Source organism: Phoca vitulina, unplaced genomic scaffold (assembly GCF_004348235.1).
Source record: "Phoca vitulina isolate PV1807 unplaced genomic scaffold, GSC_HSeal_1.0 scaffold13, whole genome shotgun sequence".
Classification (NCBI taxonomy): domain Eukaryota; kingdom Metazoa; phylum Chordata; class Mammalia; order Carnivora; family Phocidae; genus Phoca; species Phoca vitulina.
Genome location: NW_022589716.1, coordinates 27,248,590 through 27,275,028, shown reverse-complemented (window position 1 = coordinate 27,275,028; position 26,439 = coordinate 27,248,590). Strand labels below are relative to the sequence as shown.

General features: G+C 41.3%; 1 protein-coding gene across 4 annotated transcripts in view; it reads left to right on the top strand.

Annotated features, from left to right (window-relative positions):
* Positions 1 to 26,439, top strand: part of FOXP1 (forkhead box P1) — a 480,210-nt gene that overhangs the window by 90,819 nt on the left and 362,952 nt on the right. For all 4 annotated transcript variants that reach the window (XM_032411758.1, XM_032411759.1, XM_032411754.1 and 1 more), the window contains exon 2: positions 17,221 to 17,316. The gene's annotated coding sequence lies outside the window, so the exon portion shown is untranslated. The remainder of the gene's footprint in view (positions 1 to 17,220; positions 17,317 to 26,439) is intronic.

The following is a 26,439-nucleotide window of genomic DNA, read 5'->3' as shown; positions in this document are numbered from 1 at the left end:
TGGCTTTTGGCCATAAATATTTCAATCTGTGAGCTCTGATTGGCAATTTGGTAGATATTCTGTATGAACTAATTAATACTTAACAAATAAGTATGAAAACTTAGTGTCTGTGTGTGGGAGTGCTTGGAATTTAATAAAAATAGTTCATCATGGTTTAAAAAAAATTGGGAACCTCTTGTCTCAGCCTTCTGAGTCAATAGCAGATAAAACTAATTCTAATCCACCTAAGAAGTGATGACCAGTTGAAATACCGTGCTGGAAAAGATGACATTCGGTTGTACTTGTCTTATTTCCAAAGTTTAAAATTCGGCATTTCAGGTCCTTTTTTTTTTTTTTCAGATATGGTAAGTTTTAAGTTTTACTAGCTTGTTTTAAAAACAATCATATGGAAAGAAAAAGATGATGAATTTTTAACACTGCTACGAAAGTATCTATGACTCAACAGTAGAAATTGTTGTTCGTGGAAGACCACAATACAATTCTGTCTTGGGGGAAAAAGTTTACTTGAAAGGCTGCAGACAAGATGCGTATTCAAGAGTAATGAGAGATGAATATGGGAATGGAAGATTGTTGTACCAGAAGACATTTTTTAAAAAAGACGATACCCAAACTGTTGGGGAAACCTTGTTGTGAAAGAAGAAACATTGTGCATATCAAGCATTGAAGAGGATGGAGTGTCGTCAATAGTAATGTGAACTTATTCTAAGATGCAGGAAGTCTCTCATGCTCGCTGCACTTTGGAAACATTTCCATCAGAGTGAAGGAAGCTAAAGGAATCTTCTTCCAGTCATACTGGATAGATTATCAGTGCAAAGAGATACTTGCTCTGAAGCATTTGGCCTAGACTCCTGCTGAGCCTCTTGGACTTCTGCTCTTGTTTTACCTGACTTACAGCCTTGGTTGTTTTGGACTGACCGTCTCCCCAGCTGCCAGGCTAGGAATTCTTGGCCCGCGCGAGAACCCGGTGCTCCCCGTGATGAGGCTGGCCAACCTGATGTTCTTGGGTAGCCTGCCTGACCTTCTGTCCACTAGGGGTCCACATTTCAGACTCCTTTGCCACCTCAGAAGACAGATCGCTATGTCTGGATATCTTATTTACATAGTCTTTCGTTTTATGTCCCAGCCTCTCCCTGCCTGCACCCATCTCCTTGGTTGATTATTTTTCCACCTTGGCTATTCTCACGTATTCTTCACGTTTTTCTGATTTTGGTCTAAATACCACCTATATTTTATTCGCTTTTATCTCCCTTGAAGTCCCCTTGCTTGTTAGAATATGTCTATTTAAAAAGGAAATTTGACATCATCTCTTAAAGGAAAAAAAAACCAGTATCAGTTACCAGAGTCTGATGGTAACCTAAAATAAATACTATGCAGACCAGAATGATGATATACGCAGGGGATGGCATCATTTTTCTCTAAAGGGCCACGTAGTAAATATTTTTGGCTTCACAGACCATATGGTTTATGGTGCATCTGCTCACCTCCTGCACTGTAATCCCAAATCGGCAAGAAACAATACGTAGATAAATGGGCATGGCTGTGTCCCAGGAAAACTATGGACACAGAACTTTGATTTTCATGTAAATTTTTCATGTGAAATATTACTCTTTGATTTTTTTCTTGTAATCATTTAACAATATAAAATCCCTCCTTAACTTATGGGTATTACAAAATTCAACAGCAGGCCAGGTTTGCCTTTGGACCATAATTTGCTGACCCGTGGCAGAAATTCTCTGTATTCTCTTGCCTACTTCTCCCTGGGGTATTGGGGCCGGAGAGGTTCTTTCTTTGTTAACGATACACATTAGCATGTATTAGGTGTCAGACCAGGGCTCAGATGAGGGTTTGTCCTTGACATCATGAGAAGGGGATGAAAGGGAATTGGAAAGAGAACTTCCAAGTATGCAGTTCAATGCAATTTGTTGTCATGTCTGTAACACCTGAAATCATCAGAATGGTTTAAGTCTAGAACTTTAAGAACTATTGCCTTTGTCCATTTGTTCTACTCAGTTGTCCTAAACCTCACACAGATGACATGAAGATAGAAATTCATATAGCACATAAACGGAGAGGTGTAGAGAGTTTTCAACATCCCAGCTAGAAATAGCCAAGAGCAGTGATGGGAGAGGAAGGGGTGGGAAAATGGCTATTTTTGATAAAGGAGCATATACCCAAAAGAATAACTTCTGAGACCAGAAGTTGGCAAAAACTTGCATATTTTGCCAGTCAGTCCATTACTATCTCTCCTTTTTCTGTAGTGTCACAGTGTATGGTACTGCATAGTATCCATCCCTCTCCCTGTGTTAGCTTCTTTGGTATTTGTGTGTCACACTATTCTCTTCCAGAAGTTTCTAATGTTAGTATTCCTTCTCTCCTGGCAAGAAGAACAAGGGCAGTTAGTGATCTGAGATAGTGTCTCTTTATCTAACTGCCTTCTGTCCATTTGTGGTGATTCATTCAGTGTTCATCCTCCAAACAGGCTTTTTTTTTGGGGGGGGGGAAGGGTGGTTCTTAATTATACTTTATATAGAATTTGGGTAAGATTCCTTGAGTTATTTCTTGACAGGATTCTTTATTAGAAGACCAGGACCATTGTGGTTTTATCTCATAACTTGAGATAGAGGTCTGGAGGATACAAGAGTTTCACTGTTAGCAGCATTTGGATATTTTCTATCCTTTGTATTATGATAGACAAAAACACCAAATTCTGAGGAAGAATTTACATGGAGCATTCATAAGGTAATAACTATTACTATAACCTAAAGAGTAATCAGTCTTCATATTACCAGCACAAAAAAATGACTTTTAATTCAAAACAAGCTTCTTAAAACAAAGTTGTTTTTTCAAGTTGTTTTACTTTCCAGTATCAACATGAATCAGGAAATCTTATACCAGGAGTATTAGCTGATATGTTCTAAAGTGTGGTAGTATAGTTGTTAAGTAATTACCCAAGTTGGGAAAAGGGATCTGGTTTCAAATTCTGGCTAAGCTACTTAGTAACTTTGTGACCTTGGGAAAGTTATTTAATCTTTTTAAGCCTTTGTTTTCCCATTGAAGATGGAAGTAAAGAAGCAGCTACCTCACTGTAGGAATGGAAAGTATCCTAGTTTATCAGATCCTTTTGGGTTAAATGGGATTTTGCAAAAATAGTTTTGAGCACAGTGCTTGGTATATAAAAAGTAATGTTCCCTTTATGTGCTATTTAGTTACCTAATTAAATAAAAAGTATTTCAAATTATTGTTTTGCTGGATGCCCAAGGTGGCGCTAAATGCAAGGGGACATTTAACTCTGGGAGTCACCAGTGCTCTAAACAGCCATCTCACCTTTTTAGCACTTCAGATGTCTCGGTTTGAGAATTTTCTCTTATGTAGAAAGGAGGTATGCGTGGAGTTCATATAAGACCAGAATTCGGGTGACTTTACATCAGTGAGTCTCTTAAAGTTGCTTAAACCCAGGAAGCATTGACTCACATGTTTTAACACCTTAACGTAAGTTCAGTTGCACCTGCTCACCCGTTCGCCATTTTGTTTTTTTTTCTGCAGTTTTTATTAATTTCAAGAATGAAAAAGGAAGAAGAATCTCTTCTGCCTTTCACTCACTTTTAAGTTTCTTTTGGTGAAAGATGAATACATACGACAGTTATCGTCCTTCCTTCTTTCTGTCCCAGTCAGTTTTTTTCTATTTCTTACATCAGCTTCTACATCTGGAGAATGTCTCTGACTGTAGGAGTCATCCTCCAGCCACATGGTTCTTAGGTTCGGTCTGTGAGTTGAGAGAGGGCCACAGGGTAAGGCCATCAAAGGGGCAGGAAGAAAAGGTTAGAAGAAAGTTACACCAAGAACTGATTTACGTGAAGTTGGAAGTTGAAGATGGTGGTGGTGTTTTCCTTGGGCCCTCTTTTGGGGGAGAACAAATTCTAAGCATAATTGACTTTATTTAAACTCAGTTGGGTTCATAGGTTCACAGATTTTAGGTTGATATTTTTACAAAACGGCTGAACCAGAATTTGGAACCAGGTTTGTGTTTCCCCAACTTGGGTGATTACTTAACTTAAACTACCATTATTTTGGAACATATTAACCAGTATGCCTGGTAATTTTAAGGCACAAATTTTAAGACACGTGTCACAACTGTAGGGACTAACGTGAAAATATTCAAATGCTCTCCAGAAATTGACGTAGTGGGACCAAGAGCCTTATTTATCCCATTCCAGGGAGAACCCATTGTTGCAGCACAGTAGCTTTGGGGAACTCAGCCATACCTGTCAGCTGCTCCTGGCCATAGTTTACTTGTCCATACAATGGAATTCATGTTTGTAAGGCTCCCGTGACAGAATCAATGTGAAATAGTTTTGTAATGTTTTGTAATATTACACAGCCCATGAGATGTCATCCAATTTAATCTTTGAAATAAGTGCCTCTGGAGATTTCACCTTCCGTAAATTTCACCCAGTGAGCCAGGACACTGGACTTTCTTTTGTTCTTCAATGGTTCACACAGCATTTAAGAATTGGAAATTTTAGTTTGCAGTCAGTGAATCTGGCATCAGATCCCCAGTTCATGTCCCTTCCCCCTCTTTTCCCCCTGTCCCTACCATAATCAGATTCAGCATCCTTGCATCCTTTCAAACTAGGAGAGTAAAAAAGGAAGGAAAAAATGCATGCTCATTTTTTTAAAAGATTTTATTTATTTATTTGACAGAAACGGGTGGTGAGGGGAAGGGGCAGGGGGAGAGGGAGAAGCAGACTCCCCACTGAGCAGGGAGCCCGACATGGGGTTCCATGAGGCTTGATCCCAGGACCCCAGGGTCATGACTTGAGCCGAAGGCAGAAACTTCACCAACTGAGCCACCCAGGTGCTCCCAAAATGCTCATTTTTAAAAGTTCATGCTTTAGTACCACCATGTACTATAAGTTCTAAGGCTGCTTTTACAAAATCCTCTTCCCTGTGAGGACCTTCTAGCCTTGTTTTTATCAATAGCCAGTGCAAGTAATTTCTTCATCCTGGTCCTTTTAATGACAATATTATTTCCAAGTGTGAAATCAGAGTATTTTAGTTGGAGAAATGGTTTAATTTCCTCACCATGTTGCAGTCTAGAATGTCTCCTTGTACTTTTTATTCTTTACTTGGGGATACATCCAAGTTCTCAGATATTAGGACTTAAATTTACTATTTTAAGCTGAGAATTCACTCGAAGATGTCTTTGAGTTACTTCTCTCTAGATTTTTAAGTCTCCCAAGGTAAGATACACTATACAAAAATGTGAAAGCAAACCCCCAAACAAGTGTATCCATCATTAAATGACATTGAAATCATATACCATTGGTAAGATACACTATACAAAAATGTGAAAGCAAACCCCCAAACAAGTGTATCCATCATTAAATGACACTGAAATCATATACCATTTCTTCCCCGTATAACACTGTTTAGTCTGCTTGAATTCCGGCTGTTTCTTTACTCAGGCCATCTTGTTGTGTCTTCCTCCAAATTTATCTAAGTAGAAGAATTAAGAGAAAGAGCCCTTGGGGTTTCTTCCCTGGAGCGAGCTGGGAGCACCCCTCCCTTGTTCCCCATTTCTGCTACCCTGCATAGACGTCAGTGAGCTTTGCTTTTCTCTCCCCCTGTGAACACATTTAGAGGTAACTGATTTCCCCTGATCTGGTCACTGTTGGATTCTTTTTCTGTCAGTCTTATGGCGAGTCTGGTTTAATTTTGGGGGGCGTTTCACTCGACGTGGCTCGAGTTTTTCAAAAGCAGACTAGCAAGGAGGTAAATTTTGCTTCAAGTGAAGGACCAAGTAGCCTGCTTGTTCAACATGTTAACCTTTGGTCTGAAGATTACTGGTAGACACGGGCAGAAACCAGAGAAAAGCACAACACAGCCAACTTGGATAGCACGGTCTCTCTGTTCAAGGAGTACCAGGGGCTTTGCAGTTATTTTATTTGTCCTCGGCGTGTTCAGTGCCTCCAGCTCTTTAAAATTGGCAGCTAGATGATGCTACTTTCAAACTATGATACTCGAGAACAACCTTTGTTACTTGGATAGTTGAACAATCATAATTTTGCAGCTTTTTTTGCTACTTCCTATAGTTTTAGGGTTCCGATACTCCTTGAGCTCATTTTCTGACAGGTTTTATGGAACGAGAATCCTAAATAAATACGTACAGGAGAGAGTCTTGTCTTAATAGTGTACATACAGAGATACTTCTGTGTTTTAGTGGAAGTTACTCCATTATAACCCTTTATGGATGCTCCCTGCTGAGAAAGCATTCTAGAAATGGATGTCAACCAAGGGAGATTCATTCATTCCATACGTTTTCTAATTTCAAAAAATGTACACCATCAATATTTTTTCTTAATTGAACAGTTTGTTGAACAGACGGGTGCTTTAATTATGGTGGTCTAAATTTACACACATTGCAGTGGTATTTTGCTACATTAATTACCTTACTTGTCAAGAGTAACAGGTAATTACTACATCAACTCACCCTTCTGCAGTACATGGAAACATTATTTGAGCAGATACAATAAGCCAGAGTAGAGCCACCCTCCACCTTAACTTTCCAGAAAGAATGGAGGTTCCCATGTGTCTGTCTTATAATGAGCCAGGTAGAGGTAAGCTCTCCCATTTCTCTGTGTCTGTCCCGCCAAAGATGCAAGCCCAGAAACATTCATAGACTCAGAGACTATGCGGACTGGAAAGACCCTCTGAAATCATTGAATGCCTCAGACATCTTATATATTTCGGAGAGGGGGGAGTGACTTTTCTAAGACCACACCGCCAGTAAATTAGCGTCGGAAGCAGAATTGGCACGGATTTCGCCCCACCAGCCTGCTACGAAATTTAGTGCATTTTAATGAATTTTTAAAAATAATTATAGAAAAATCATTTGGGATGGTGTACTTTGAATATTCATTCACTGCGTCTCCCTTGTTTGAACTTTTAACCAGGGCTTTGGCTGCGTTCGGAAGAGTATTTATCCTGTATTCTGTTGAACTGCCAGGTACAACTCCTGTCATTTGGTTTCCTCTCGAGTGTACTCGTGTCAGCTTTTATGACAAGTTGTGTTAAAATTCTACTTTAACATGTTTTTTTGTAAAGGCGTGAACATTTTGGAGCATATAGGATGCCCCTAGCAAAATTATGCAGCGTTACCTCTTCTGGTTGCCATGGCATAGAAAGAAAGGATCTTGTTAGCTTTTAGGTGTGGTGCGGAATATACACAATGACATAATAGAGGCGGACTCTCTTAAAAGGCTTTGTCCTCTTTTTAGTCAAACACCTGTGACAAAATGACGAACTGTGGTTAACATATACTACTTACAAGTGGTTTTTCGGAGTCATCCAGGGCAGAGGAGCTCAGCTTGCAAAAAAACTTGAGCACCTCCACTCCCCCTTGCACCTGGCAGCGGGAGTGGGGTGACATTAAAAAGAAGTTCAAGACGTTGAGGGTTATGGATACAAGTTGCAGAAATGATATGAAATGGCTTATCAGAGACAGGGTGGGCGTCTCAAGGGGTGATTTGAGCTGTACGAGGATCTCCTACACCTCTCCATCCACCTCACCTCCTGATGCCTGAAATGCTGATGTAGATGCCTTATTCCAGTAACTTCAGTTTGCCTCGTGCATTTCAAGTCACTCTGGGCTCTGCAGCTCATTGTATTATTTATTGCTCAGAGTTACTGGGTTTTACCTTCTCCTTAGTTTCTGCCCGCCCTGTAAGTGAAGGATAGTATAGGTAATTTGATTTAGTCCTTTATGCATCCAGCAAATCTCCTTGAGCACCTACTGTGGGACATTCATTGGTGAGGGGGCTGGGTGCCTCGTAGGGAAGGACACAGAACAAATTCCTGCTTTCATGGAGTTTCCCTTCAAGTAGAGGGGGACAGAGGATGTAAACAGTGAAAGGAAGGAGCAGTTATACTTCCCTGTGATGAACATGCATGAAGGAAATCATATACAGCTCAGACCTTGGGGGAAGGCCACTTAATCCGATCAGGAATGGCATCAGCCGTAAGATCTAGGGGTTGAGAATGATCTCCACATACAACGAGCTGGGGGAAGAACTGTCCACGTAGAAGCAGTGATGAGGACCAAACCCCAGAGCTGGGACTATAGAGCATGGTATGGGAAAGGAAGAGCAGTGTGGCCAGCTGCTGCCGGCGGGGATGGAGCTGGGTGGGAGAGCCTGGAGATGTAAGGTGGGAGGGCAGGGTATGGGAGAGGCTGGAGGTGTAAGCTGAGGAGCGTGCAGAAGGGCTGGGTCTTATTCTCAGACTGATGGCAGAGTACTGGAAGAGAGCCACTTCTGAGGCAGGTGTCAGAATGAGCCACATGGGCAGTCGCTGGAGAACAGATTGCAGAGCTCCAAGTATTTCCTATAGAGTTAGACTTCCTTGGGAGAGAGGATAAAGTCCTGGTGCCCTGAGGTTGAGCAAGGAACCTTGGTAGAGGCCACACCAGAGACAGACTCAGCTGGTCCTGGCCTCAGTGAATCAGAAACTCTCGGGTTAGGGCCCAGCAGTCCTGTTAGAACAAGCCTTCTGGGTGTTTCTGATGAGGACTCGAGTTTGGATATTAGTGCCAGAAAGGACTTTCCAGTTCTCCAAACTCACTGTTGACATTCTACAGAAGACAGGACCCAGTACACGGGTACAGCTAAGTGGTCATCCAGGGCGAACAAGAACCTGGGTCCTTGGACCCTATTCTAGTGCTCTTTCCTCATGGGTTTATGGAGCTAAAGAATAAACAAAACCCACTTTGTTTTCTGAGGGCCAATTATGATATTTATAATGGAGGAGGTGGTTGGATTTTTAACAAGGAGTAGGGCTGTGGTCTCTGAACTGAGGCTGCCTCGTTTCTCTTGTTCCTATTTTCTCAGGCCATTTAGAAAAGCAATTTCAGTGTGAATAACCCCTCTCCTTTCTCCCTGTCAGTGGTAGAAAAACAAGTGTTTTGTATTAAGTTACACCATTGAGACACCTAGCAGAGGGTAATAATATTCTTTTATTTCTGAATTACTCAATATATTTGGCCTTGTTTTTGGTTTGGAGGCCCTGTTAGTCCCAGATTATGTTTTTAAAATCATTGAGAAACAGAAGGTTATTTCAGGGCCCAGTGTTTATGCTTGCTCATATGTATTTTGACCTAGAGCGCCATTGGAGAATATTCCTTTGGAGAATCTCCTCACCCTCCACCCAGTCCCGTCTACCTGGCTAAGTCCTGCTTACCTTCATTGTCTTCAGCTTACAGATCATTTTTGCCCTGAAGTCTTTTCTGACCTCTTGTGCTTAGGTCAGATTTGTATGGTAAGTTATTCCCATGCATTTATGTTGGTTTCACAGTAGACTGTGGGCCTCATGAAAATGGAGACCTTCCTTATCTCCATTCCAAGCTATATTCAGCTTCAAACACAGTGTTTGGCCCACAGTAAGTCCTGAAAAAGTAACTATCAAGTGAACGCTTTCCCTCTTCATTGGTCATTATCTGTGACTCTATTTATCAACAACAGACTTTTGAGAGACGTGGTGGTGGGTCTTTTCTAGAAGAAGGTTACACAGAATAATAAGGCATTGTCCCATGGGGTCAAGATGGGAGACGTGGAGCCAGAGCCAACACTAAGTATTTATTTATGATTGTTAATCCTCATGAAGGCTACAACAGAGTGTCAACTCAGGATGTGTCATGCTGCTTCTGTGTCTGAAATACACAGATTTGGGTGGCTAAACATCGTAAACATCATGTTGTTCTCCTTTCCTGTCAGTTCCGGTCCCCTGAATGAACCTCCTCCATCTTGTGCTTGCTACAAGGAACAAGGAGGGGTCTCCACAGTCTTGGGGGAAGAGGAACGGGGAGCACTGTTGATTATTTGGCATGCCTGCCAGTGGTAACGCCTTGCTTCTGCTCACATCCCTTTGACCAGAAATCAGTCTGAGCCAGGGAAATTGGGCAGTGTGATCTGCCTGTGTTCCCAGGAAGAAGAAAATGAAATGGAATTAGTTATCAGGTGGTAGTCCTCAACAACATGTTACTTTGGTTTTAGCCACTGGGGTTTGATCAAAAGGAAGCATAGCACCTTCTGTTTTGTAGCCTGCTCATCAATAAATACCCTTGTTCTCCCAGAGATCAAGAAGAGCGATAGCCCTCAGAGGCCCTTAGTTTTTGCATGTCATGAGGAGAATGTCTTTCATTTAACCCCAACTAAGAGCCCATCTTCCTCTGGGGTTGGGCAGGGCGATTTGTTGATGAGCCAGGCTGTAGCATGCATTCCCTCCACCATCCGATGAAATCTTCCACCGCAAGTGGCAAATTAGTTTGATGACAAACAGGTTGGCTTTCATATGGCAGGGCCTGTCTGTGTGCTATAATCGAACCTATTTTTCTCTTCTACTCCTGGAGGTGACAGGTTTGGGGAGAAGAGTTCACCTGTGGTGAGGACTAACTAAACATTTCCCACTTGCCATTTTTAAGGGCTCACAGAGGACCCATGGGCAAAGTGTTAGGTCTTAAGGAGAAAACTAAAGTTGCTTTTTATGACTTTAGTTTTTGTGTGTGTGTGTGTGTGTGTGTACTAATCTGGGTTTATTTTTGTCCAGAAGGTGATAGCGGAAATTTTTCATGATACGTTAAGCAAAGGAAAAATATAATCAAGTGATGCCCTGTTTTGTTCTGTTTTTAAAGAAAGATACATTTCTTACTCCATTGTCTTGCTGACCATGGTGGTTCTCAGAAAAGGAGCTAAAATCTTTACTGTCCTCAGTCTCCCTTCCTGCCATCCTTCCAGCTCAATGAGAAGCTTGGCTGAGCCAGTGGAGAGACTCTGCCACAGCTGGATTTTGAGGGCCTTGTAAGGGCCAAGGGAAGGGTTTTGATCTTTACTCTAAGAGTACTGGGGAGCCATTGAAAGTATACAAGGAGGGAGTGCTTGCCCGGTAGACATGCATGCATATGTTGTGTGTGTGTGTGTGTGTGTCTTTCTGTCTGAGAGAGAGATAGATGGAGAGAAGGAAAACAATGAATGATGATTCCATTTGCCATGTGTTTTTTGGCTGTTGGGAAAGAGCCTCCACAGGAGAGTGAGTGTGAAGACAGAATGGTGCCCTTCTCCCAGCTGACAGGAGGGAGAAGTCTCCTCCCTCTTTGTGCACAGAAGTTACTTGTCAATCAGGAGCTTACCATCCCAGCTTCAAAGCAGGCAGCGCTTTGGGGGTAAATATTTATGACATGCCAAGCTTTGTGATCAAGATGTATTTTGTTTTTAATGAGCAAATGACTCAGAATTATTTTAAGTTATTAAAAGACAAATTGTTATGTGCCATCATGGAAAAAGGAGAGGGGAGAAAGTATAATTTTGTAGCAAGCAATTTATTGGCAGCTATAATCCAGAAGCACTCAACCTCTTTAAACAAAATTATTTATATTTTTTAAAGGCTTGAAGTATAAAAATTTAATTTATTTGTGGAATCCCATTGGAAAGACTTGTAAAAAAGTAAGGTGGTCTATTCATTTGCTTCAAAGAGTGTTAATTGATTGTGTAAGATGCTATAAACACTGTGCTTGGGACATGAGAGCACAAATCTCTCCTCTCAAGATACTTCTGGTCTGAAAACAAGGCAATCAAAAGCCGTTAATAAATGAGTATAAATGTACAACAAATTTCTTTTTCTTTTTGAAGATCAGATAACTCAGATTCTATAACCATTATTTTAAATACTGCTTGTTTTAGAATATTGAACATACAAAAATTCTGAAGAAAAATATCACCTAGTCACATTTCCTCCAGGGCAAAACTGCTAGTTTTGCTATTTTTTCCTGTTCATTATTGACACATATTTTTATGCAGTTGAGAGTCTAGCGTAGGTATAATTTTTCTATCTTGCTTATTTCATGTAACATTATAACAAGCATTTGCACATATTTTCCTGTTCCCACTATCATTTTTAATGACTCCAGAATATTCCTTTGTCAGACTGGACTATCATTTACCTGCTCTCATTCTTTTGTGATTGACATTTAGGTAAAACAGATTCATAAAATTAATCCATTTTATGTCTGAAACCATCTTGTACACTTAACTGTTATAATAACATTAACAGGGAACCGAGATTTTTTTAAAAAAAGCATCTCTGTGTGTGTCTCTGAATTTTGAATTTTGTCATGCAAAAGAAAAAGTGAACTAAAACCTTGTTACAACTTTACATTCTTAAGAATAATAAGGGAATGCATTTGATACATTTTCTCTGGCATTTTCTATTATTGGACACATAGCTCCTGAAATGGGTTAACAAAGCACATCCTCCAAAACCAGAGAACCTGTTTGATTCTAATTTGGGGAGTCTTTATGCCTAATTTGGAAACTTTTAGAAGTTGTCATTTCTTGCTCCTAGCACTCATTCTCCTAGTGACATTTAGAGCCTACACATTATTTATTTTGCTTTCTTTTATTATTTATTTGTATGGGCAATGAGCCCATGAGTCAGGCAAAGGTATGTGACTTAGGGCAAAGAATGGGACAGCGGGGTTAGAACTCATATGGAAACTGAGTGTTGCCATCTACCTATCTCTTGAACCTTGGGCAAAGGAAGGCTGCTCTCTCTGCTGGACATCAGTAATCTGCTCCTGACCATTAGATATCCTGGGTGAAAGTGCTGACCAAAGACTATTTCCCATTATTTTACATAGGAGAAATCATAATGTTATGTGTCAATATGCAACTCCCCAACCCAATCAATTTTCTAGAACAGAAGTTGGCAAAATATGGCCCTTAGGCCTACTACCTGCTTTTGTAAATAAAGTTTTATCAGAACACGATACCCGTTAGTTTACTTACTGCCTGTGGTTACTTTCTTACTACAAGGGCATGGTTGAGTAGTTACAGTAGACAACTTACAGCAACATAGTCTAAAATATTCATTGTCTGGCCCTTTACTGAAAAAGTTTGTCTATCCTTATTCTAAAATATGACTAAAGTATAGCAAAATGCCTTACAGGTATAGTTAACTACCATCACAGTAAGAATGTAAAAATATGTAAAACATTGATTACTAAACAATTAATATGATCTCAGCATAGCAATATATATATTTTTTGAAATACGGCTTTTTTTTTTTTTTTTTTCTAATCACCAAGAGCATCTGAGACACATCCCCTTTGTTGCTGGCTTTTCAAAACCTCTACAGAAGTTTCTGACATTTTACCAATTGTACTGTAACTTGACACTTTCCCCTCACACATTTTATTAAAAATGTTCTATTTAATTTTGGAGAATGTCATAGAATTTTTTCTTTTATAAGCTAGAGTCAAAAATGTTTGCTTTAGAAATAAGAATTTTCTGTAAAATTTAGATATTAAAAGGTAAGAGGCATTCAATTAGGAAAATGTCAACTGAATATACATTTGCACTATTTGCTTGTATTTCATTTCTTACAGGCTTAGTATTCTCATCCATAAAATGGGAATCAGACCTCCCTGTAGGGCTGTGAAGATTAAGTAAGGAAAGCTACACCTGATGCATTTTCTATCCTTAGCTTAATTAGAGGAGCAAATAATCACAGCTGGGATTTTTCCAAATCTACAGTGCCTCTGTTTAGGTATGGTGGCCTGGAGATTCAAGTATAACTTTGGAGCCAGGGAGAAAGTAGAAAGGTCTCTTTATTCAGGTAAGAGTTACTGGCGGTTACAGCAAACACTCCTGAATTTCAGAGTCTTAACTTGGTACAGTTTTATTTCTTAGGAAGCTCAGTCTGGTGCTGGCTGGTGAGGACCAGGGGTGGTGGCTCTTTTACTCATTGTGTTTTGGGGACCTTGGCATATTCTATTCCGTGACTCCACAATCTGCCAGAACAGGGAGTTCTCCATTGGACCTCTAGGTGCACAGTCAAGGGAAGAGAGAGGACATTAGTGATGTTCAGGAAGCCTCAGGGTCAGAATGAAAGTAACATACCCACTTTGATCTATTTCACTGGAACTCGGGCACAAGGCCCCACCTAACGGTGAGGGAGGCTGGGAAATAATATCCCATCTCTGCATCTAGAAAGAAGGGAGTTTAATGGGCATCTGGCTGGTCTCTGACACACACCAGCCATATCTTTTTAGGTTGTTATGGAGGATGAATGCTTACCATAACTAAACTGCACAGATACCAATCATCTGAGAAGCTGTAACAGGTGCCCATGGAAAGAGTATCATTTGGAAACAGTAATGCTCATTTGAGAGAAGTAATCTGTATACTTGTTGAAAATACTTTAAAAAATTAGTCTGGGATCTGGATCTGCTTCTTACATGTTACATGCCATTTATGTATTTTGGCATTCTAAAGTCGCAGATCTATTGTAAGTTTAGAAATATGTACTTAAGAAACGTTACATGTGATGACCTTTTCATTCCCAAAGTGATCTACAGTGGACTCATACTTACTTTGCTATTCTGTAAAATCAGGAGTCATACATAGTATTGAGTAGAAAATTTCTTATCATGATGCTGGAGAGAACATTTGTTGAAATACTACCACTGTTACTTAATTCAAAGTGTACATTTTACAATGAACCACATCAGGAGTGTTTTCAATTTTTCAGTACCTCTAGTAGATCTAAGTGTACCTTTTTTTAAAGTTACTCATTTTAAATTATGATTATATGAATATTTTAGGATTATAATCACCATAAAAAGGACAGAATTTATCATACAAAAATAGAAATTTAATTTAAAGTAGAAAGAACTTGAGTGCAAGGTTTAGTAGACTCAAAATATGTATAAGAGGATATTGAAGAACACTTTTGGAAAAAACCCTCAGTAGTAGGGTTTTACAATAGATTTAGGGAAAAAACCTTGGGTTGCAATTAGTGACGTTTGTAAAGATCACATCTGAGATAGTTTCACAAAGATCAAACTTTTCTTATGTTGAAAAAACCCGTTAGAGCGAAGGAACTTTTTGGTCATTCCATTGAGAGAGAACTTCAAAAAATTTATTCAGTATTCTAAAGTTAGTGAAATTTCTTTGAGATAGAAGTTTCTCGTGACCATGTTGTGATCCAGGGGCCTTGGTCACAAGTCAAGATTGTACGTGGACATATGTGGTTAAAAATATTTCTTTTAGTTTTCTTGGTACTCCTGGCATTTCCTGTTACCTGTCACTTTGTCCTTGACGATATTTGAGGCAGAAAACAAGTTGAGTAGACAAGGATAGTTTTCTAATCAGCTGTTCCTTATTTTTCCCCAGTGCCTTCTTTGTTATATTAGAGTTCAAATTTACTATTCATGAAACACACTTTATCAGTGACCATATCAGACAAATGGAAGCTAAGCGCTGGTTAGTATGTTGAAAATAAACACAAGGGTTCTCATTAATGTCGCTGTCTGAATAATTAGTTGAGCATCGTGTACCGAGCAGCAGTGAAAGCAAGCTGCTTCTCACTGGAACGACAGGCTGACAGCCGCGTCTTGGAGTATGGTCATTAGTGTGCCCCATCATCAATGTCATGTTACTGTGTCAAATTAGTTAGTGTCCCCTTAGGAGAGAAGCCGGACCTACAAATCACCCTCCCGCATCCCTGGAAACGGTGTTTGCGAAACCTGCGATCAAGTGTGAGGAAATTATTAACACGGCTCATAAATTAACTAGTTTACAGGCTTATAACATTTTACAAGTAGATAATAAAGGGTAGAAAAGTTTTCCAATTGCTTTGCCCTGATGTTAGGGCTGTGATCTGCCGACTTCCTTGAGGAGCCCACGGCTGATAGGTTTTTTTTTTTTTTTTTAAGAGGAGCAAACACATGGAGTGTCAGAACAAATGTTTGGAAAATGTAGACTTTAAAAGGAAGCAAGTGTAAACCCATTGAAAACAATATCATTAACTTCGTTATCTCATTGCTCTGATAAGTCGATGACAATGGCTCTCTTTCTTGTGGTGGCAGTTTCTCATTAATGAGTTCACCAATTAAGTTTGAACGATTACAGCCTTTGCCAACTGAAATTATCTTTAAAAATATTTTTGATTCATTCTTAGCCTACTCTTAAGCTGCCTTGTTACAGAGGCATGATGCTAGCACAGCATGTTCAATTCGTATAAGAATGAAGATTCTTAAGCCATAATATGTTTGGCAAATGGTTTACACTTCGTGTAGACGACTCATACCTAGAAAACATAATGTGCACCAATCTGGCCTGAGTTTATCTCTTATCCAGAAGAGGCACTCACTGGGAGCACCACCCCTTAACTCTCTTCTGAGCTCTGGTAGACAGACAACCCACATAGTTTCCGGAGATACGATGTGACTATTCAAATCATAAAACTTCATACATCTCCTTTTCAGTTTCAACTTCTCTGATTAGATTCAGAAAACGTGTCGTTCGTGGATTTTTGTCTGAGTTCACTGTTGAGGGAGACCAGCACACGTGCGCACCGGAGGGCTCAGGCTTTCTACTCATTCTGGAGTTCTGTTTCCCCGTGTGACAGAGTCCCTCCTGCCGTCTGCAGGCCTGCATAGGTGGCGTTATCATCCCCAGGATCTGGGCAGAAAAGGCCTGGCCTGCAAAACCTCGCTACTGACTGCTGTTCACAAAATCTTTCTGAAACTGCTTGAGGATGAGTTTGACTTAACTGTCAGCAATTTCATCTTACTTGGAATTGGACTTGGTCAGTATTCGACTAATAACCCAACCCCGCCGCGGAAGCTCGCAGCCCGTGCGCCTGTGCCCATCCGCAGGCTGCCTGCTTCCATAAGAAGGCTGCGTCCCAGCCTCCTCCTGCATTTGAAATGCAGCTGGAAAGAGAGCTGTGAACTGTGGCAAGTGAGATTTTGGGGTTTGGCGGGCAGGGGAGATCACTTGTCCTTTTTTTTTTTTTGAAAAGACCAGGGTGCTTCTGTGCGTGTGTGCCCACGTGCACGTGTGTGCACATACGTGTATTTCCTCTTGTCGTTTCTACTAGATGTACTGGGAGAGACCAAAAAACTACAACCCAAAGCGAAATCCTCACTGGGACTCAGGGATCATCTTGCCCTTACTTTTCATACTCCGTTGTCTAACGCAGAGTGTGAGCTAATGAAATGCTGATTCTGTAAGGGAACAGGCAAAAGAGATGCTTAGCTACATGACGGCATATTGAATGTCAAAGTTGTGTGTCCACAAGGAATCCCGGGGCTCATGTGAATGCCTCGCTTTTGAAGCATCGCCATCAGCCCCTCCCATTAACCTCTTCTCTTCTCTCTGCTTTCAGTGTCCCTCCGTGTGTTGCAGTCCTGTGGCATCATGCATGCCCCCAACCAGTGACCCCCAGGCTTTTTATGGCTGTGAGACACGTTAAAAGTTCAGGGTAAGTGGCAAACAATGCGAATATTGTGTCCCACTTGAAAACCGTGACCCACCTTTGCAGGTGACCCTGTAGCAGATACAGTAATTCCTCAGAATGCCTCATTATCAAGCAGGACTTCCAAAGCCAGCAGGAATAAGTGTGTCGTCCTCTAAGCTAGGGTTATGGCTTTCAAGAATAGGATCTGTAACTGAGATCGTGATCTAATGGCAGGGTCTGCAAATTTTGTCTTTGAAACAGCCAGATGATACATATTGTCAGGTTCCTGGGCCTTGGAGTCATGGTTGTGACTTTGTGGTCAACTCTGCTGATGTAGCACAAAATCAGCCAGGGATAATATGTAAACAAATGGGTGTGACTGGTCCAGGGAAACTACAAAAAACAGTCAGTGGGCCATATTTGGCCCGAAGGCCATAGTTTGCTGACCCCTAAGCTAAGCATCAAAGAGGGTAAAGAGGATAAAGAAGGTACCTCACTGGGTAGCAGTCTCTCTGATCTCGAGCAAACCATTTATCAAGAAGAAACGAGAATAAAAAAAAAAAAAAAAATACCTGCCCTGACTACCACGCAGGGTGTAGTTTTAAGGATGAAACAGGATATAATGTATACGAAAGCACTTTGAAAATTTTGAAACTCCTTACAAATATAATAGATGGATGGCTCTTTGCACTCATTCTGGGTCGCCTAGTGGAGTCTGCCTTCTTCACCCTTTTAATCATATTGGGCTTTCATGAGCTCAATGAGTGTGGGGGAAAGCTCTTTTATTTTCTAAGTAATGTGGTTTTTCTGTATGTTACTTTGCAGTTGATGGACAAGCTGTTGAAATGTCTCTTTAGTATCGAATATGGATGAAGGGATATATGGGTAGATTATGGCAGGCTGAAGATCAAATGCCAATGAATAACGATTAAATTTCCTTTAATCATCAGATTCTGAAAGTGTTTTAAGATCTTCCACCTTAAATATAGTCCTTAATAAATAATAAGCTTTGGATGTCTACAAGTATGTTTGAATTTCACAAGTGTTGCATGTCAAAACATAGAGACAGGTTCAGCAAATATGCTTCCTGGGCTAGTGGTAGTAATTAAGAAGGAAAGTCATACTTAAACAAATAGCTTGGTGAATAGAGGAGTAATCAGAATCCCAATTCATGAAGTTTCCTCATTTTTTTTTTCTCTCAGAAAAAATAGGGTAGTCTTCAGACACGTTTTCATATCATTATATCACTTAAGAATCGTTTTCTAGTAACAGAGATGCAACTGTTCATTTTAAAAAATGAGTTGCGTATTCTCTCTCATGAAGGGTGTTTGGGGTAGAGCAGTTTATGCTTTCTGCCTTTCTGCTCTGCCTGCCTGTTCAAGTGTTGTTCTGTTTTAAAGGTCACGTTATGGCTGCTGGCTCTCCAGCCATTGCTTCTACATCCTGAAGAAAGAGGCAGGAGTGCAAGGAACAAAAAGAGTAGTCCTCCCAGCTGAGGCAGGCCTCTTTAAAGAATTCTCCCTGCAGTCGTAATGACTTCTATCTACTTATATCCTTTTAATAACCCCTAACATAAGAGCACCTCGGAAGTGTATCCTCAGACTTGAGAAATCTGATGTCCTGATAAATTCCACATTCTAGTAGTAAGGAAGAAAAGGTAAATGGTTCCTGAGCCACAGTTGTAATTACTTACACAAAATTACCATATGAATTTTTCTTACATGTTTTCAGTGACTGTCTTCTGTCTTCCCTTGACTTGTGTGTATAATCTCTGATTTGAATTTTTCATGTTTGAATTTCGGTTTCTTTGATTTTCAGTGGAGAGACATAGCTCAGCAAATATTTTAGGACCATGGTATTCTTACTGAGAGTGCCATGGCAAATCTGAGGAATAAATTTCTTTCCTAAGGGAACTATCAACCACAATTTAAGCTCAAGAATTTTCTAATGAATTTTCTGTCCTTCGGATACAAGCTTTTGTCAAAGCTTGAGTACCAGCCTGAGGTCCTAGTGATGTGCAGCCTTATACCCAATTCTGTTTGTGCCAATATGTGCAGGGGACATTGCTGATGGCTTTGCACTGTCCCCCAGAGACTGGACAATGCTATCCACCCTGCATCTCTGTTATTTACTGGACTCCGCATCTCTGCTGAAAACTTAACCTTGGGTAAAGGGGAGCACAAGACCCCTGTCCAATTTTTCTGATTCAGATTGGCCTTACATTACTCTTGTGAAAATTTCCATCTCATAGAATGAGTAGAATGAGACTTCCCAATGCTTCATTATATCGCATCTGCCTGGACCAGCCTGTGATAGATGCTCATGACTCATGGTAGTTGCTGCATCCATAAACATTACCAAATGCTTGCTGGGGTATGGGGCAGCCGTGTGCTTAAGAGTGTCTGCTTTGAAGTTAGATCAGCCGAGAATCAGATTCCACCTTTTCCGCTTACTGGCTGAGCAACATTGGGCAAGTTGCTGAACCTCTCTGGGCCACTGCCTCCTCATCTGGGAGCTGGGGCTGGAAACAGGAACTAGCTCCCCGTGCAGAGTTAGTGGGAGGCGATGCGTATAAAGAGCTTAGCACAGCTCCCAGTGGTTAACAGATGCCAGCACTGTGCTCCACAGCCCAGGTGATGCAGTAGAAATCCTGGTCTTGGAGGAGTTTTTACTGTCCTGCGTCTGGCTTGTTGGTCATTGTCTCACTCGTAGACAAGGTATATTTCACAGTCCATTGCTTCCAACCCAGGATTCTCTTCCAAGTTCAAGCAGAGCCTTGGGAGGCGGCTTTGATGCCCGTCTTCAAGGACCCTGCGGCCATGTGTTCTGCTGGACGGCCCTGCTAGCAGAACTTAGATCTCTCGGTCCCTTTTTGACCATTTCCCCTGGGAGGTGTGCAGTTCTTTCTGTATTCCGTTTTTTCACTTACTCAGACAGTGGGCCTGCCTCGCAAGCAGAATTCACTAACTGCTTTCAAGTTGGTATTGCTGATGATAATCTGAAACTCCGTAGGGTTTCACTCATGCAGGCTGATGCTCCATGATGTCGGTCTCGCCCTGCCTCATCCTGGGCCCTGCCTCTGTGCTGAGTCTGCACAGCAGGCCCCGGTCCCCCACCGATCTTCCTGGTAACAGCCCTCCAGGAATAGTGTCGTGTGCTCACAGAAGCTGTGGCATGAACACGTCAGAGATGGTGGCTGTGTCCACGGAGGGCCCCATCGGCCGTGTGTCCTGAAGATTGACAAGTGGTGGCACCGACTTGATGGTGGCTGTTTGTCAAGCGGAAATCATGTCTCGAAGATGTTGCCCGTTCAAGAGACTCTTGGAAGCTTTGGGCTTCTGCTCTGTGGTTTCAAATATTTTATTGAGACACCATTGCCGTGCTCAGATGCCATAAATTCTCTGTTGCCTCTGGGCCGTGGTATTCTCTACCCGCAACGATTTCTCTGGTTCATAGGCTCACTCCCTTGTTCCTTATTGCTCAGTTCAAATATCAACTTCTTGGAGAGGTCTTCCCTGAACACCCACACTCAAGATTTCCCTCCTCCTCTCCTCCCGCCACTCCTTCTCACTGTCCTGCATCCAAGCCTCTTGTTTGTTCTGAATGTACCTGTTTGCCAGGTAATGTGCACGGGGCAGGTCTGTGTGATTCAGTGTGACTTCTCACCACTGGCAGTGGCCAGAGGATGGTAGGCGTGCTCACAGTTAGTAGTTATGGAAATAGAGCCCATTTGGGGATTTCCCTGTGAATTTCTGTATTTTCATGATACCTAAGAGGACTGCATCTGGATGAGAGGGGAAGAGAAGAAATAAAACCACACACATCACCTTTATTATAGGAATAGAATACTGCCCCTGGGTTTTCTCTGGAAAGTTTCCACTCTACACTAAACAAGTCTTTGATACTCTGTGTGTCGCATCCAGAAAGGGTCATACATCATCTTGACCGTGAAGACAGAATCATTTGCCATTTGGGCCGAAAAGGTATTGTGGGTGATACAGGTTAATTAAGGACTTTGGATTCCAAGATCAAATCCCCAGCACTCTCGTTCACTGGCTCTTTGTCCTTGGACAAATTACTTTCTCTTCCTCTTTCTGGGCTCTTACTTACCTGAGCCATGGGTAATAGCATCATCTTGCTCATAGTATTATTGCAAGGATTAAATGAGATGATACCTATACAGTGCTTTGCACAGACTCTGGAACAGGATAATGATGCTCTTGGTTTAGAAAGAACGGCAAAGGGTTTTGGGAGGTATGCTGGCAAACTCATTGCACTTTCTTGTAGTATTTTTTAAAAAAGATTGGTAAAGATGGTGAAGAGCCTTGATTCCCTATTAATTTGCTCATGTTTCATGCACTGAATTAACTTTAAAAAGTACAAAATGAGCACAAGTAGGATGATCTGTTTTGTATTGGTTGTTGACATGTTGACTCTTGGATGTTTATGACCAGTTTCGGATAACACAAATTATAAACCTAAAATGCTGGGAAGATTGTGTTTGGTGCCTGACCTGCATCCACAAAACCTTAGAAATTCAGAGTTCAGGGGCATCTGGGTGGCTCAGTCAGTTAAGCTTCTGACTCTTGATTTCGGCTCAGGTCATGATCTCAGGGTCATGAGATGGAGCCCCATATGGGGCTCTGCTCTGGGCATGGAGCCTTGCTTAAGATTCTCTCTCCTTCTCCCTCTCCCCACTTCCCCCTCCTTCTCTTAAAAAAAAAAAAAAAGAAATTTGGAGTTCAGGGTGCTACACTGTCCTAAAGACACATGGTTGAGGATATGTTTTGTCTGTAAGTTAATCAGAGCTGGTTTGATCTCCTGCCTTATGATAGACTGTGTCTTAAATTTCCTGTAAATCCTAATTTTTAAAAAAAGTATACACTTAGTGCATCTGTCCTGAAAATTCACATGCTTCTTTTTTGAAAGAAAAGTCAAGTCTACATAGATTGAAAGGAGTTGGATGTTAATATCTTTCATTGTTAGCATTGATTTCTTCCACCCGCTTAAGGAAGCTTGTCTATTGTTGCTTTGTTGTTTCAGTGCGTGTGTGTTGACGTGTGGTGTTCTTTGTGCATTTGTTGCATGAAAGCTGAAGCAAGTCTCTGTATCCCATAACATTTTGGAGGCAAGAGATAAAATATATCCCATCACATGCTCTTATTTACATGATTTATGGAATGCCTAGGGTTATCGAAGAAATTAAAAGAGCCATTAATTTTATTAACTTCTTATGTAGACCCTCTCAACTTCTAAAACATAAAAGAACATGATTAAAATACAACTTAAGGCATCCAGTTTAGTTCCTGATATTCTTTTTTAGTAAAGAAAAAGCTAAAATTCAGTTTCACTCGAGGCTAAGGATTCAGGAAAAACTTTGATCAGGCACATGACAGCCTTCAGAGTGGTTTTCTTACATCTCCCCAAACATGGAACACCCCTGTCTCCAAATATCATTTCAGAAACCAAAACAATAATCACGAAAGGGGAAAACGATCCATGTAAGGCGAGGCTTGACAACTTGCCGTTGACACCAGAGGTTTGGCGTGTGGCTCAGCTCTCGTGCTGCTCTCTTCTTAATACCCGGATGCCTGACTATCAGCGGGAGAGATTAGGCGCTTTCTGAGGGCGTTTTCTCTACTGTTTTGAACTGCTGCTGCCCGTCCGGGTGCGGTTTGGTGTGGCACTGTCTCCGTGCCAGGGGGTCTGCTTACGATGTGTCGGGAGTTGACTGTCTCCCTGCCAACTCTTACAGACCATCCATAAACCTTTCTCGCGGGACGTTCTTATCCAGAGAGGCCGTGTCTCGCCTTTGTCCAGATCTGTCCCAAATCGTTCATTAACGGTGACACAAATCCATTCTTCCAGTCCTGCTTCTTAAACGTGGCAATTTCCTGAAATTCTACTCCTAGAATAAACCATGCTGAGGACTTCTCCGCTGTATAGAGATACATACGCCTGGAAGAACTTGCACGTGGTGTTTTCACCTATCCCTGCTTGCAGAGTTTCCTCTTGCTCTCTGAAAAAGGAATGAGAGGTAAAGGGAGAATTTTCAAAACTCAGGAAGAACCTCATCTTGAGAAAGTCCAATGAACAGCAGTTGTTTGAGAGCATAACACTAGTTTGTGATGAGTTGACTCCATACTAGCTACTTTTACTGAGACTTTACTCTGCCACCCGTGATTCCAGGCATGTATGTATTAATTCACAAAAACTCTATGAGAGGGTTTCAGTTCTAAAAATCTGTTCTACAGGTGAGAAGACAGACGCACGGTGAGGTTAAGTGACTCGTGACTCAGACACCTTTGCTTATGAGAAGGAGACTTAGGACTTGAACCCAGGCACTGTCCGTCTGGTGCCGTGGCTCTTCACCGCCGTGCTATATGGTCCTCCTCGTGGAGACCTTTCCCTGGGGTGTTGGTGTGCAGGCGTTGTTTTATTTCAGCGTGCATTTTCCACTCTGGGATTGCTCATACAAGGCATGTTGAGCCTTTGTACGTCAGTGCCACCTCACAGGCCCTGTTTGTTCTTTCTAGACTTTTCCAAATGCTTTAATTCTTTTTTGCTGGTACAAGAGCTATGGGAAATAAAAGTATGTCCCAAAATGATTAGGAACAAGGACAACCACTTAATTGGCATTCTTCTAGCTCCAGTTGGATGTGCCTGTTAAGACATTTTCTCTAGGTCTTTGAGTCATTTTTCTCTGGTACATTATTCTAATTAACCTCATCTCTGTAGCCCTCGTTTTATTTCTTATTAGCCTCTGACCACCCAACAATTGATTTGTTCCACTCCATCACCTGTGTGAAAAAGTGTGGCAAGTGAGAGGGTCTCCTTCCCAAAGCAGCAGGCCTGGTACCTGGGGTGTTTTGCCAGCAAGCAGTTCAGAATGTGCCTTTCGTTCTTGGGATACATTCACCTGGAAGGCTTTTTATTTACGAGGGTGAAGCTCTGGGATCCTTAGAGGGAACACTGGCTAAAAAGTTAGAAGGTCTTTAGTGACTTGGTCAGTAGAATTACAGGTTTGTAGGCTGCATGCCAAGGACTTAGGCCTTCAAAAATAAAAATGTTAGAGTTTTAAAAACATATAGTAAAATAATAGGCTTGAAGAAATATGTAAAAGCCAGTTGCAAGGGACCACAAATAAAAACATTTTTGCTTAAGGAGTTGGAGGTATCAGTGTCTCCTTTTTAACACAACCAGTGGATCATTTTCAACATGTCTGTGTCTTAAGATACTGAGCCCCCCATTTGTTAGGTCTCTCTGGTTACTTGTGAGGAGCATAGGGACAAAGGGGATTTAATTGGCTCATGATGCTGAAGCATCAGATGGTAGAACTAGCTTCTGGAACATCTGGACTGAGGAGTTCAGATCTTGCTAGTAAGTCTCCTCTCAGGCTCTTGGCTGTGCTATGTTCTGTGTTGGATTCATTCATGTAGGCGTTTACCAACTTGTGGTATGATAACCATTCATGAGTCTGTTTTCATAGCAACTCCAGCAGAAAGAAATCTCTTCTCGTGAGTTGTAGTAGCTGTCGTAGAATTTGGATCTTCCTGGTTCTGTGATTGGTCCAGGGTGTGCCATGCGCCTGTCACTGCAGCAGTCTCTGGGGCTGGAGCAGGACTGGGTAGGGGGAGGCATGAAGGTGTACTTGGCCTTAAGTGGGTTACATGCCTCTCTCAAGAGTCATGGATGGCATTCAACTTACACAAGGCAATGGAAAGTGGATGAAGAAGGTGCTGGTTTTGGAACAAGGGGGCAGAATTCTGGCAAGATAGACTGTGCATATGTGTCCTATAAGGCACAGTGCTGAAGGCATGGTAAATACATAGGATTATAGGGTTGGAAGGAAAATTTCAATATCACCTAGCCCAGCTATGCATGAATGAATATCATATGAAATTTTCCCCGTGAAGCTGTCTGCCCAGTTAATTGGCCATCTCTAATGGCAGTCACTACCTCGAAGGTAGGCATTGCCTCAAAAATACTACCATGCCTGTGTCCCTCCAGGAGCCTGGAGTTATTCATTGCTGTGTTCCTCCTGTCTGTCCTTCTGGTCAACCATCCATCTACCATCTGTCACTGTTCTAGGTCCTAAAACAAGATCCTTGATTTCAACATACTTATATCTGCAAGGTAGACAGAAATAATACAGTGATACAGGGGCTGCAAGAATACTTCTGGATTGTGTGTATGTGATAGAGGAGGAGGGCAGCGGGAGGGAGATTGGAAATCCTCCCAGAAACAGTGAGACCTGGCTGGGTCCCCAAAAATGAATGGGAGTTTCCAAGCATCCGAGGGAAAAATGGTCATACTGGTGGATTTACCATCCCTTCTAGGATTAAACTCTATATATGGGCTTAGACTTGAGTTATCTAGGGAAGTTGGCTTACGCAGTATCAAAGCCCAGTTAAAGTACATGTCTTTTAGGACATACTGATATGTTAGTGATAGGGACAGCAAGGTGTTGTGATATGGAAGAATTTTGTACAGGTCACCCCCATGGCATCTTAGAAGTTACCCTGATCTCCTGTCTCCTCCTGAGTATATAATAAATGAATGGATAAAGCTTCCGTGGGTAAAAGAAATTCTAGAATTCTTAATAACACTTCCCTAAGACTTTTGAAAGGACTGGATATTGTTTGCTTATTCTACACTCTGCTGAGCAAAAAAATATTCTGAACCTCAGTTTTCATATCTAATACCTAAATATAAAAATAGTACCTTCCAAAGAATTAGGGTTCATGTAGAGAATAAACATCCTGGTCCCTATAAAACACTGAAAATGGTGCTGGCACCTCATAAGCACTCATTGGATGTTACTTATTATTAGCAGAAGACATCTAAGATTTTCACCTCATAGGTTGTCAAATGCTTTAAAAATAATTATATCACTAACTAATAACCAGTTGATTTAAAAATGTTTTTCTGTGTACCTTGTAATATATTTTTTATTTGCACGTTACTTATATTGTAAAAATTAAGGATATTAAAGATGGTGAGATTTAGCAAAGAACTTTAACTCCACATGCTTTGAATGCTTCCCTGAATTAATAATTTTCATGTCCATCATATTTTCTCCTTGGCCCACAATTCATCCCATATTTGGATCTTGGCAAATGATGACTTGGTTAATTAGGCAGTCTG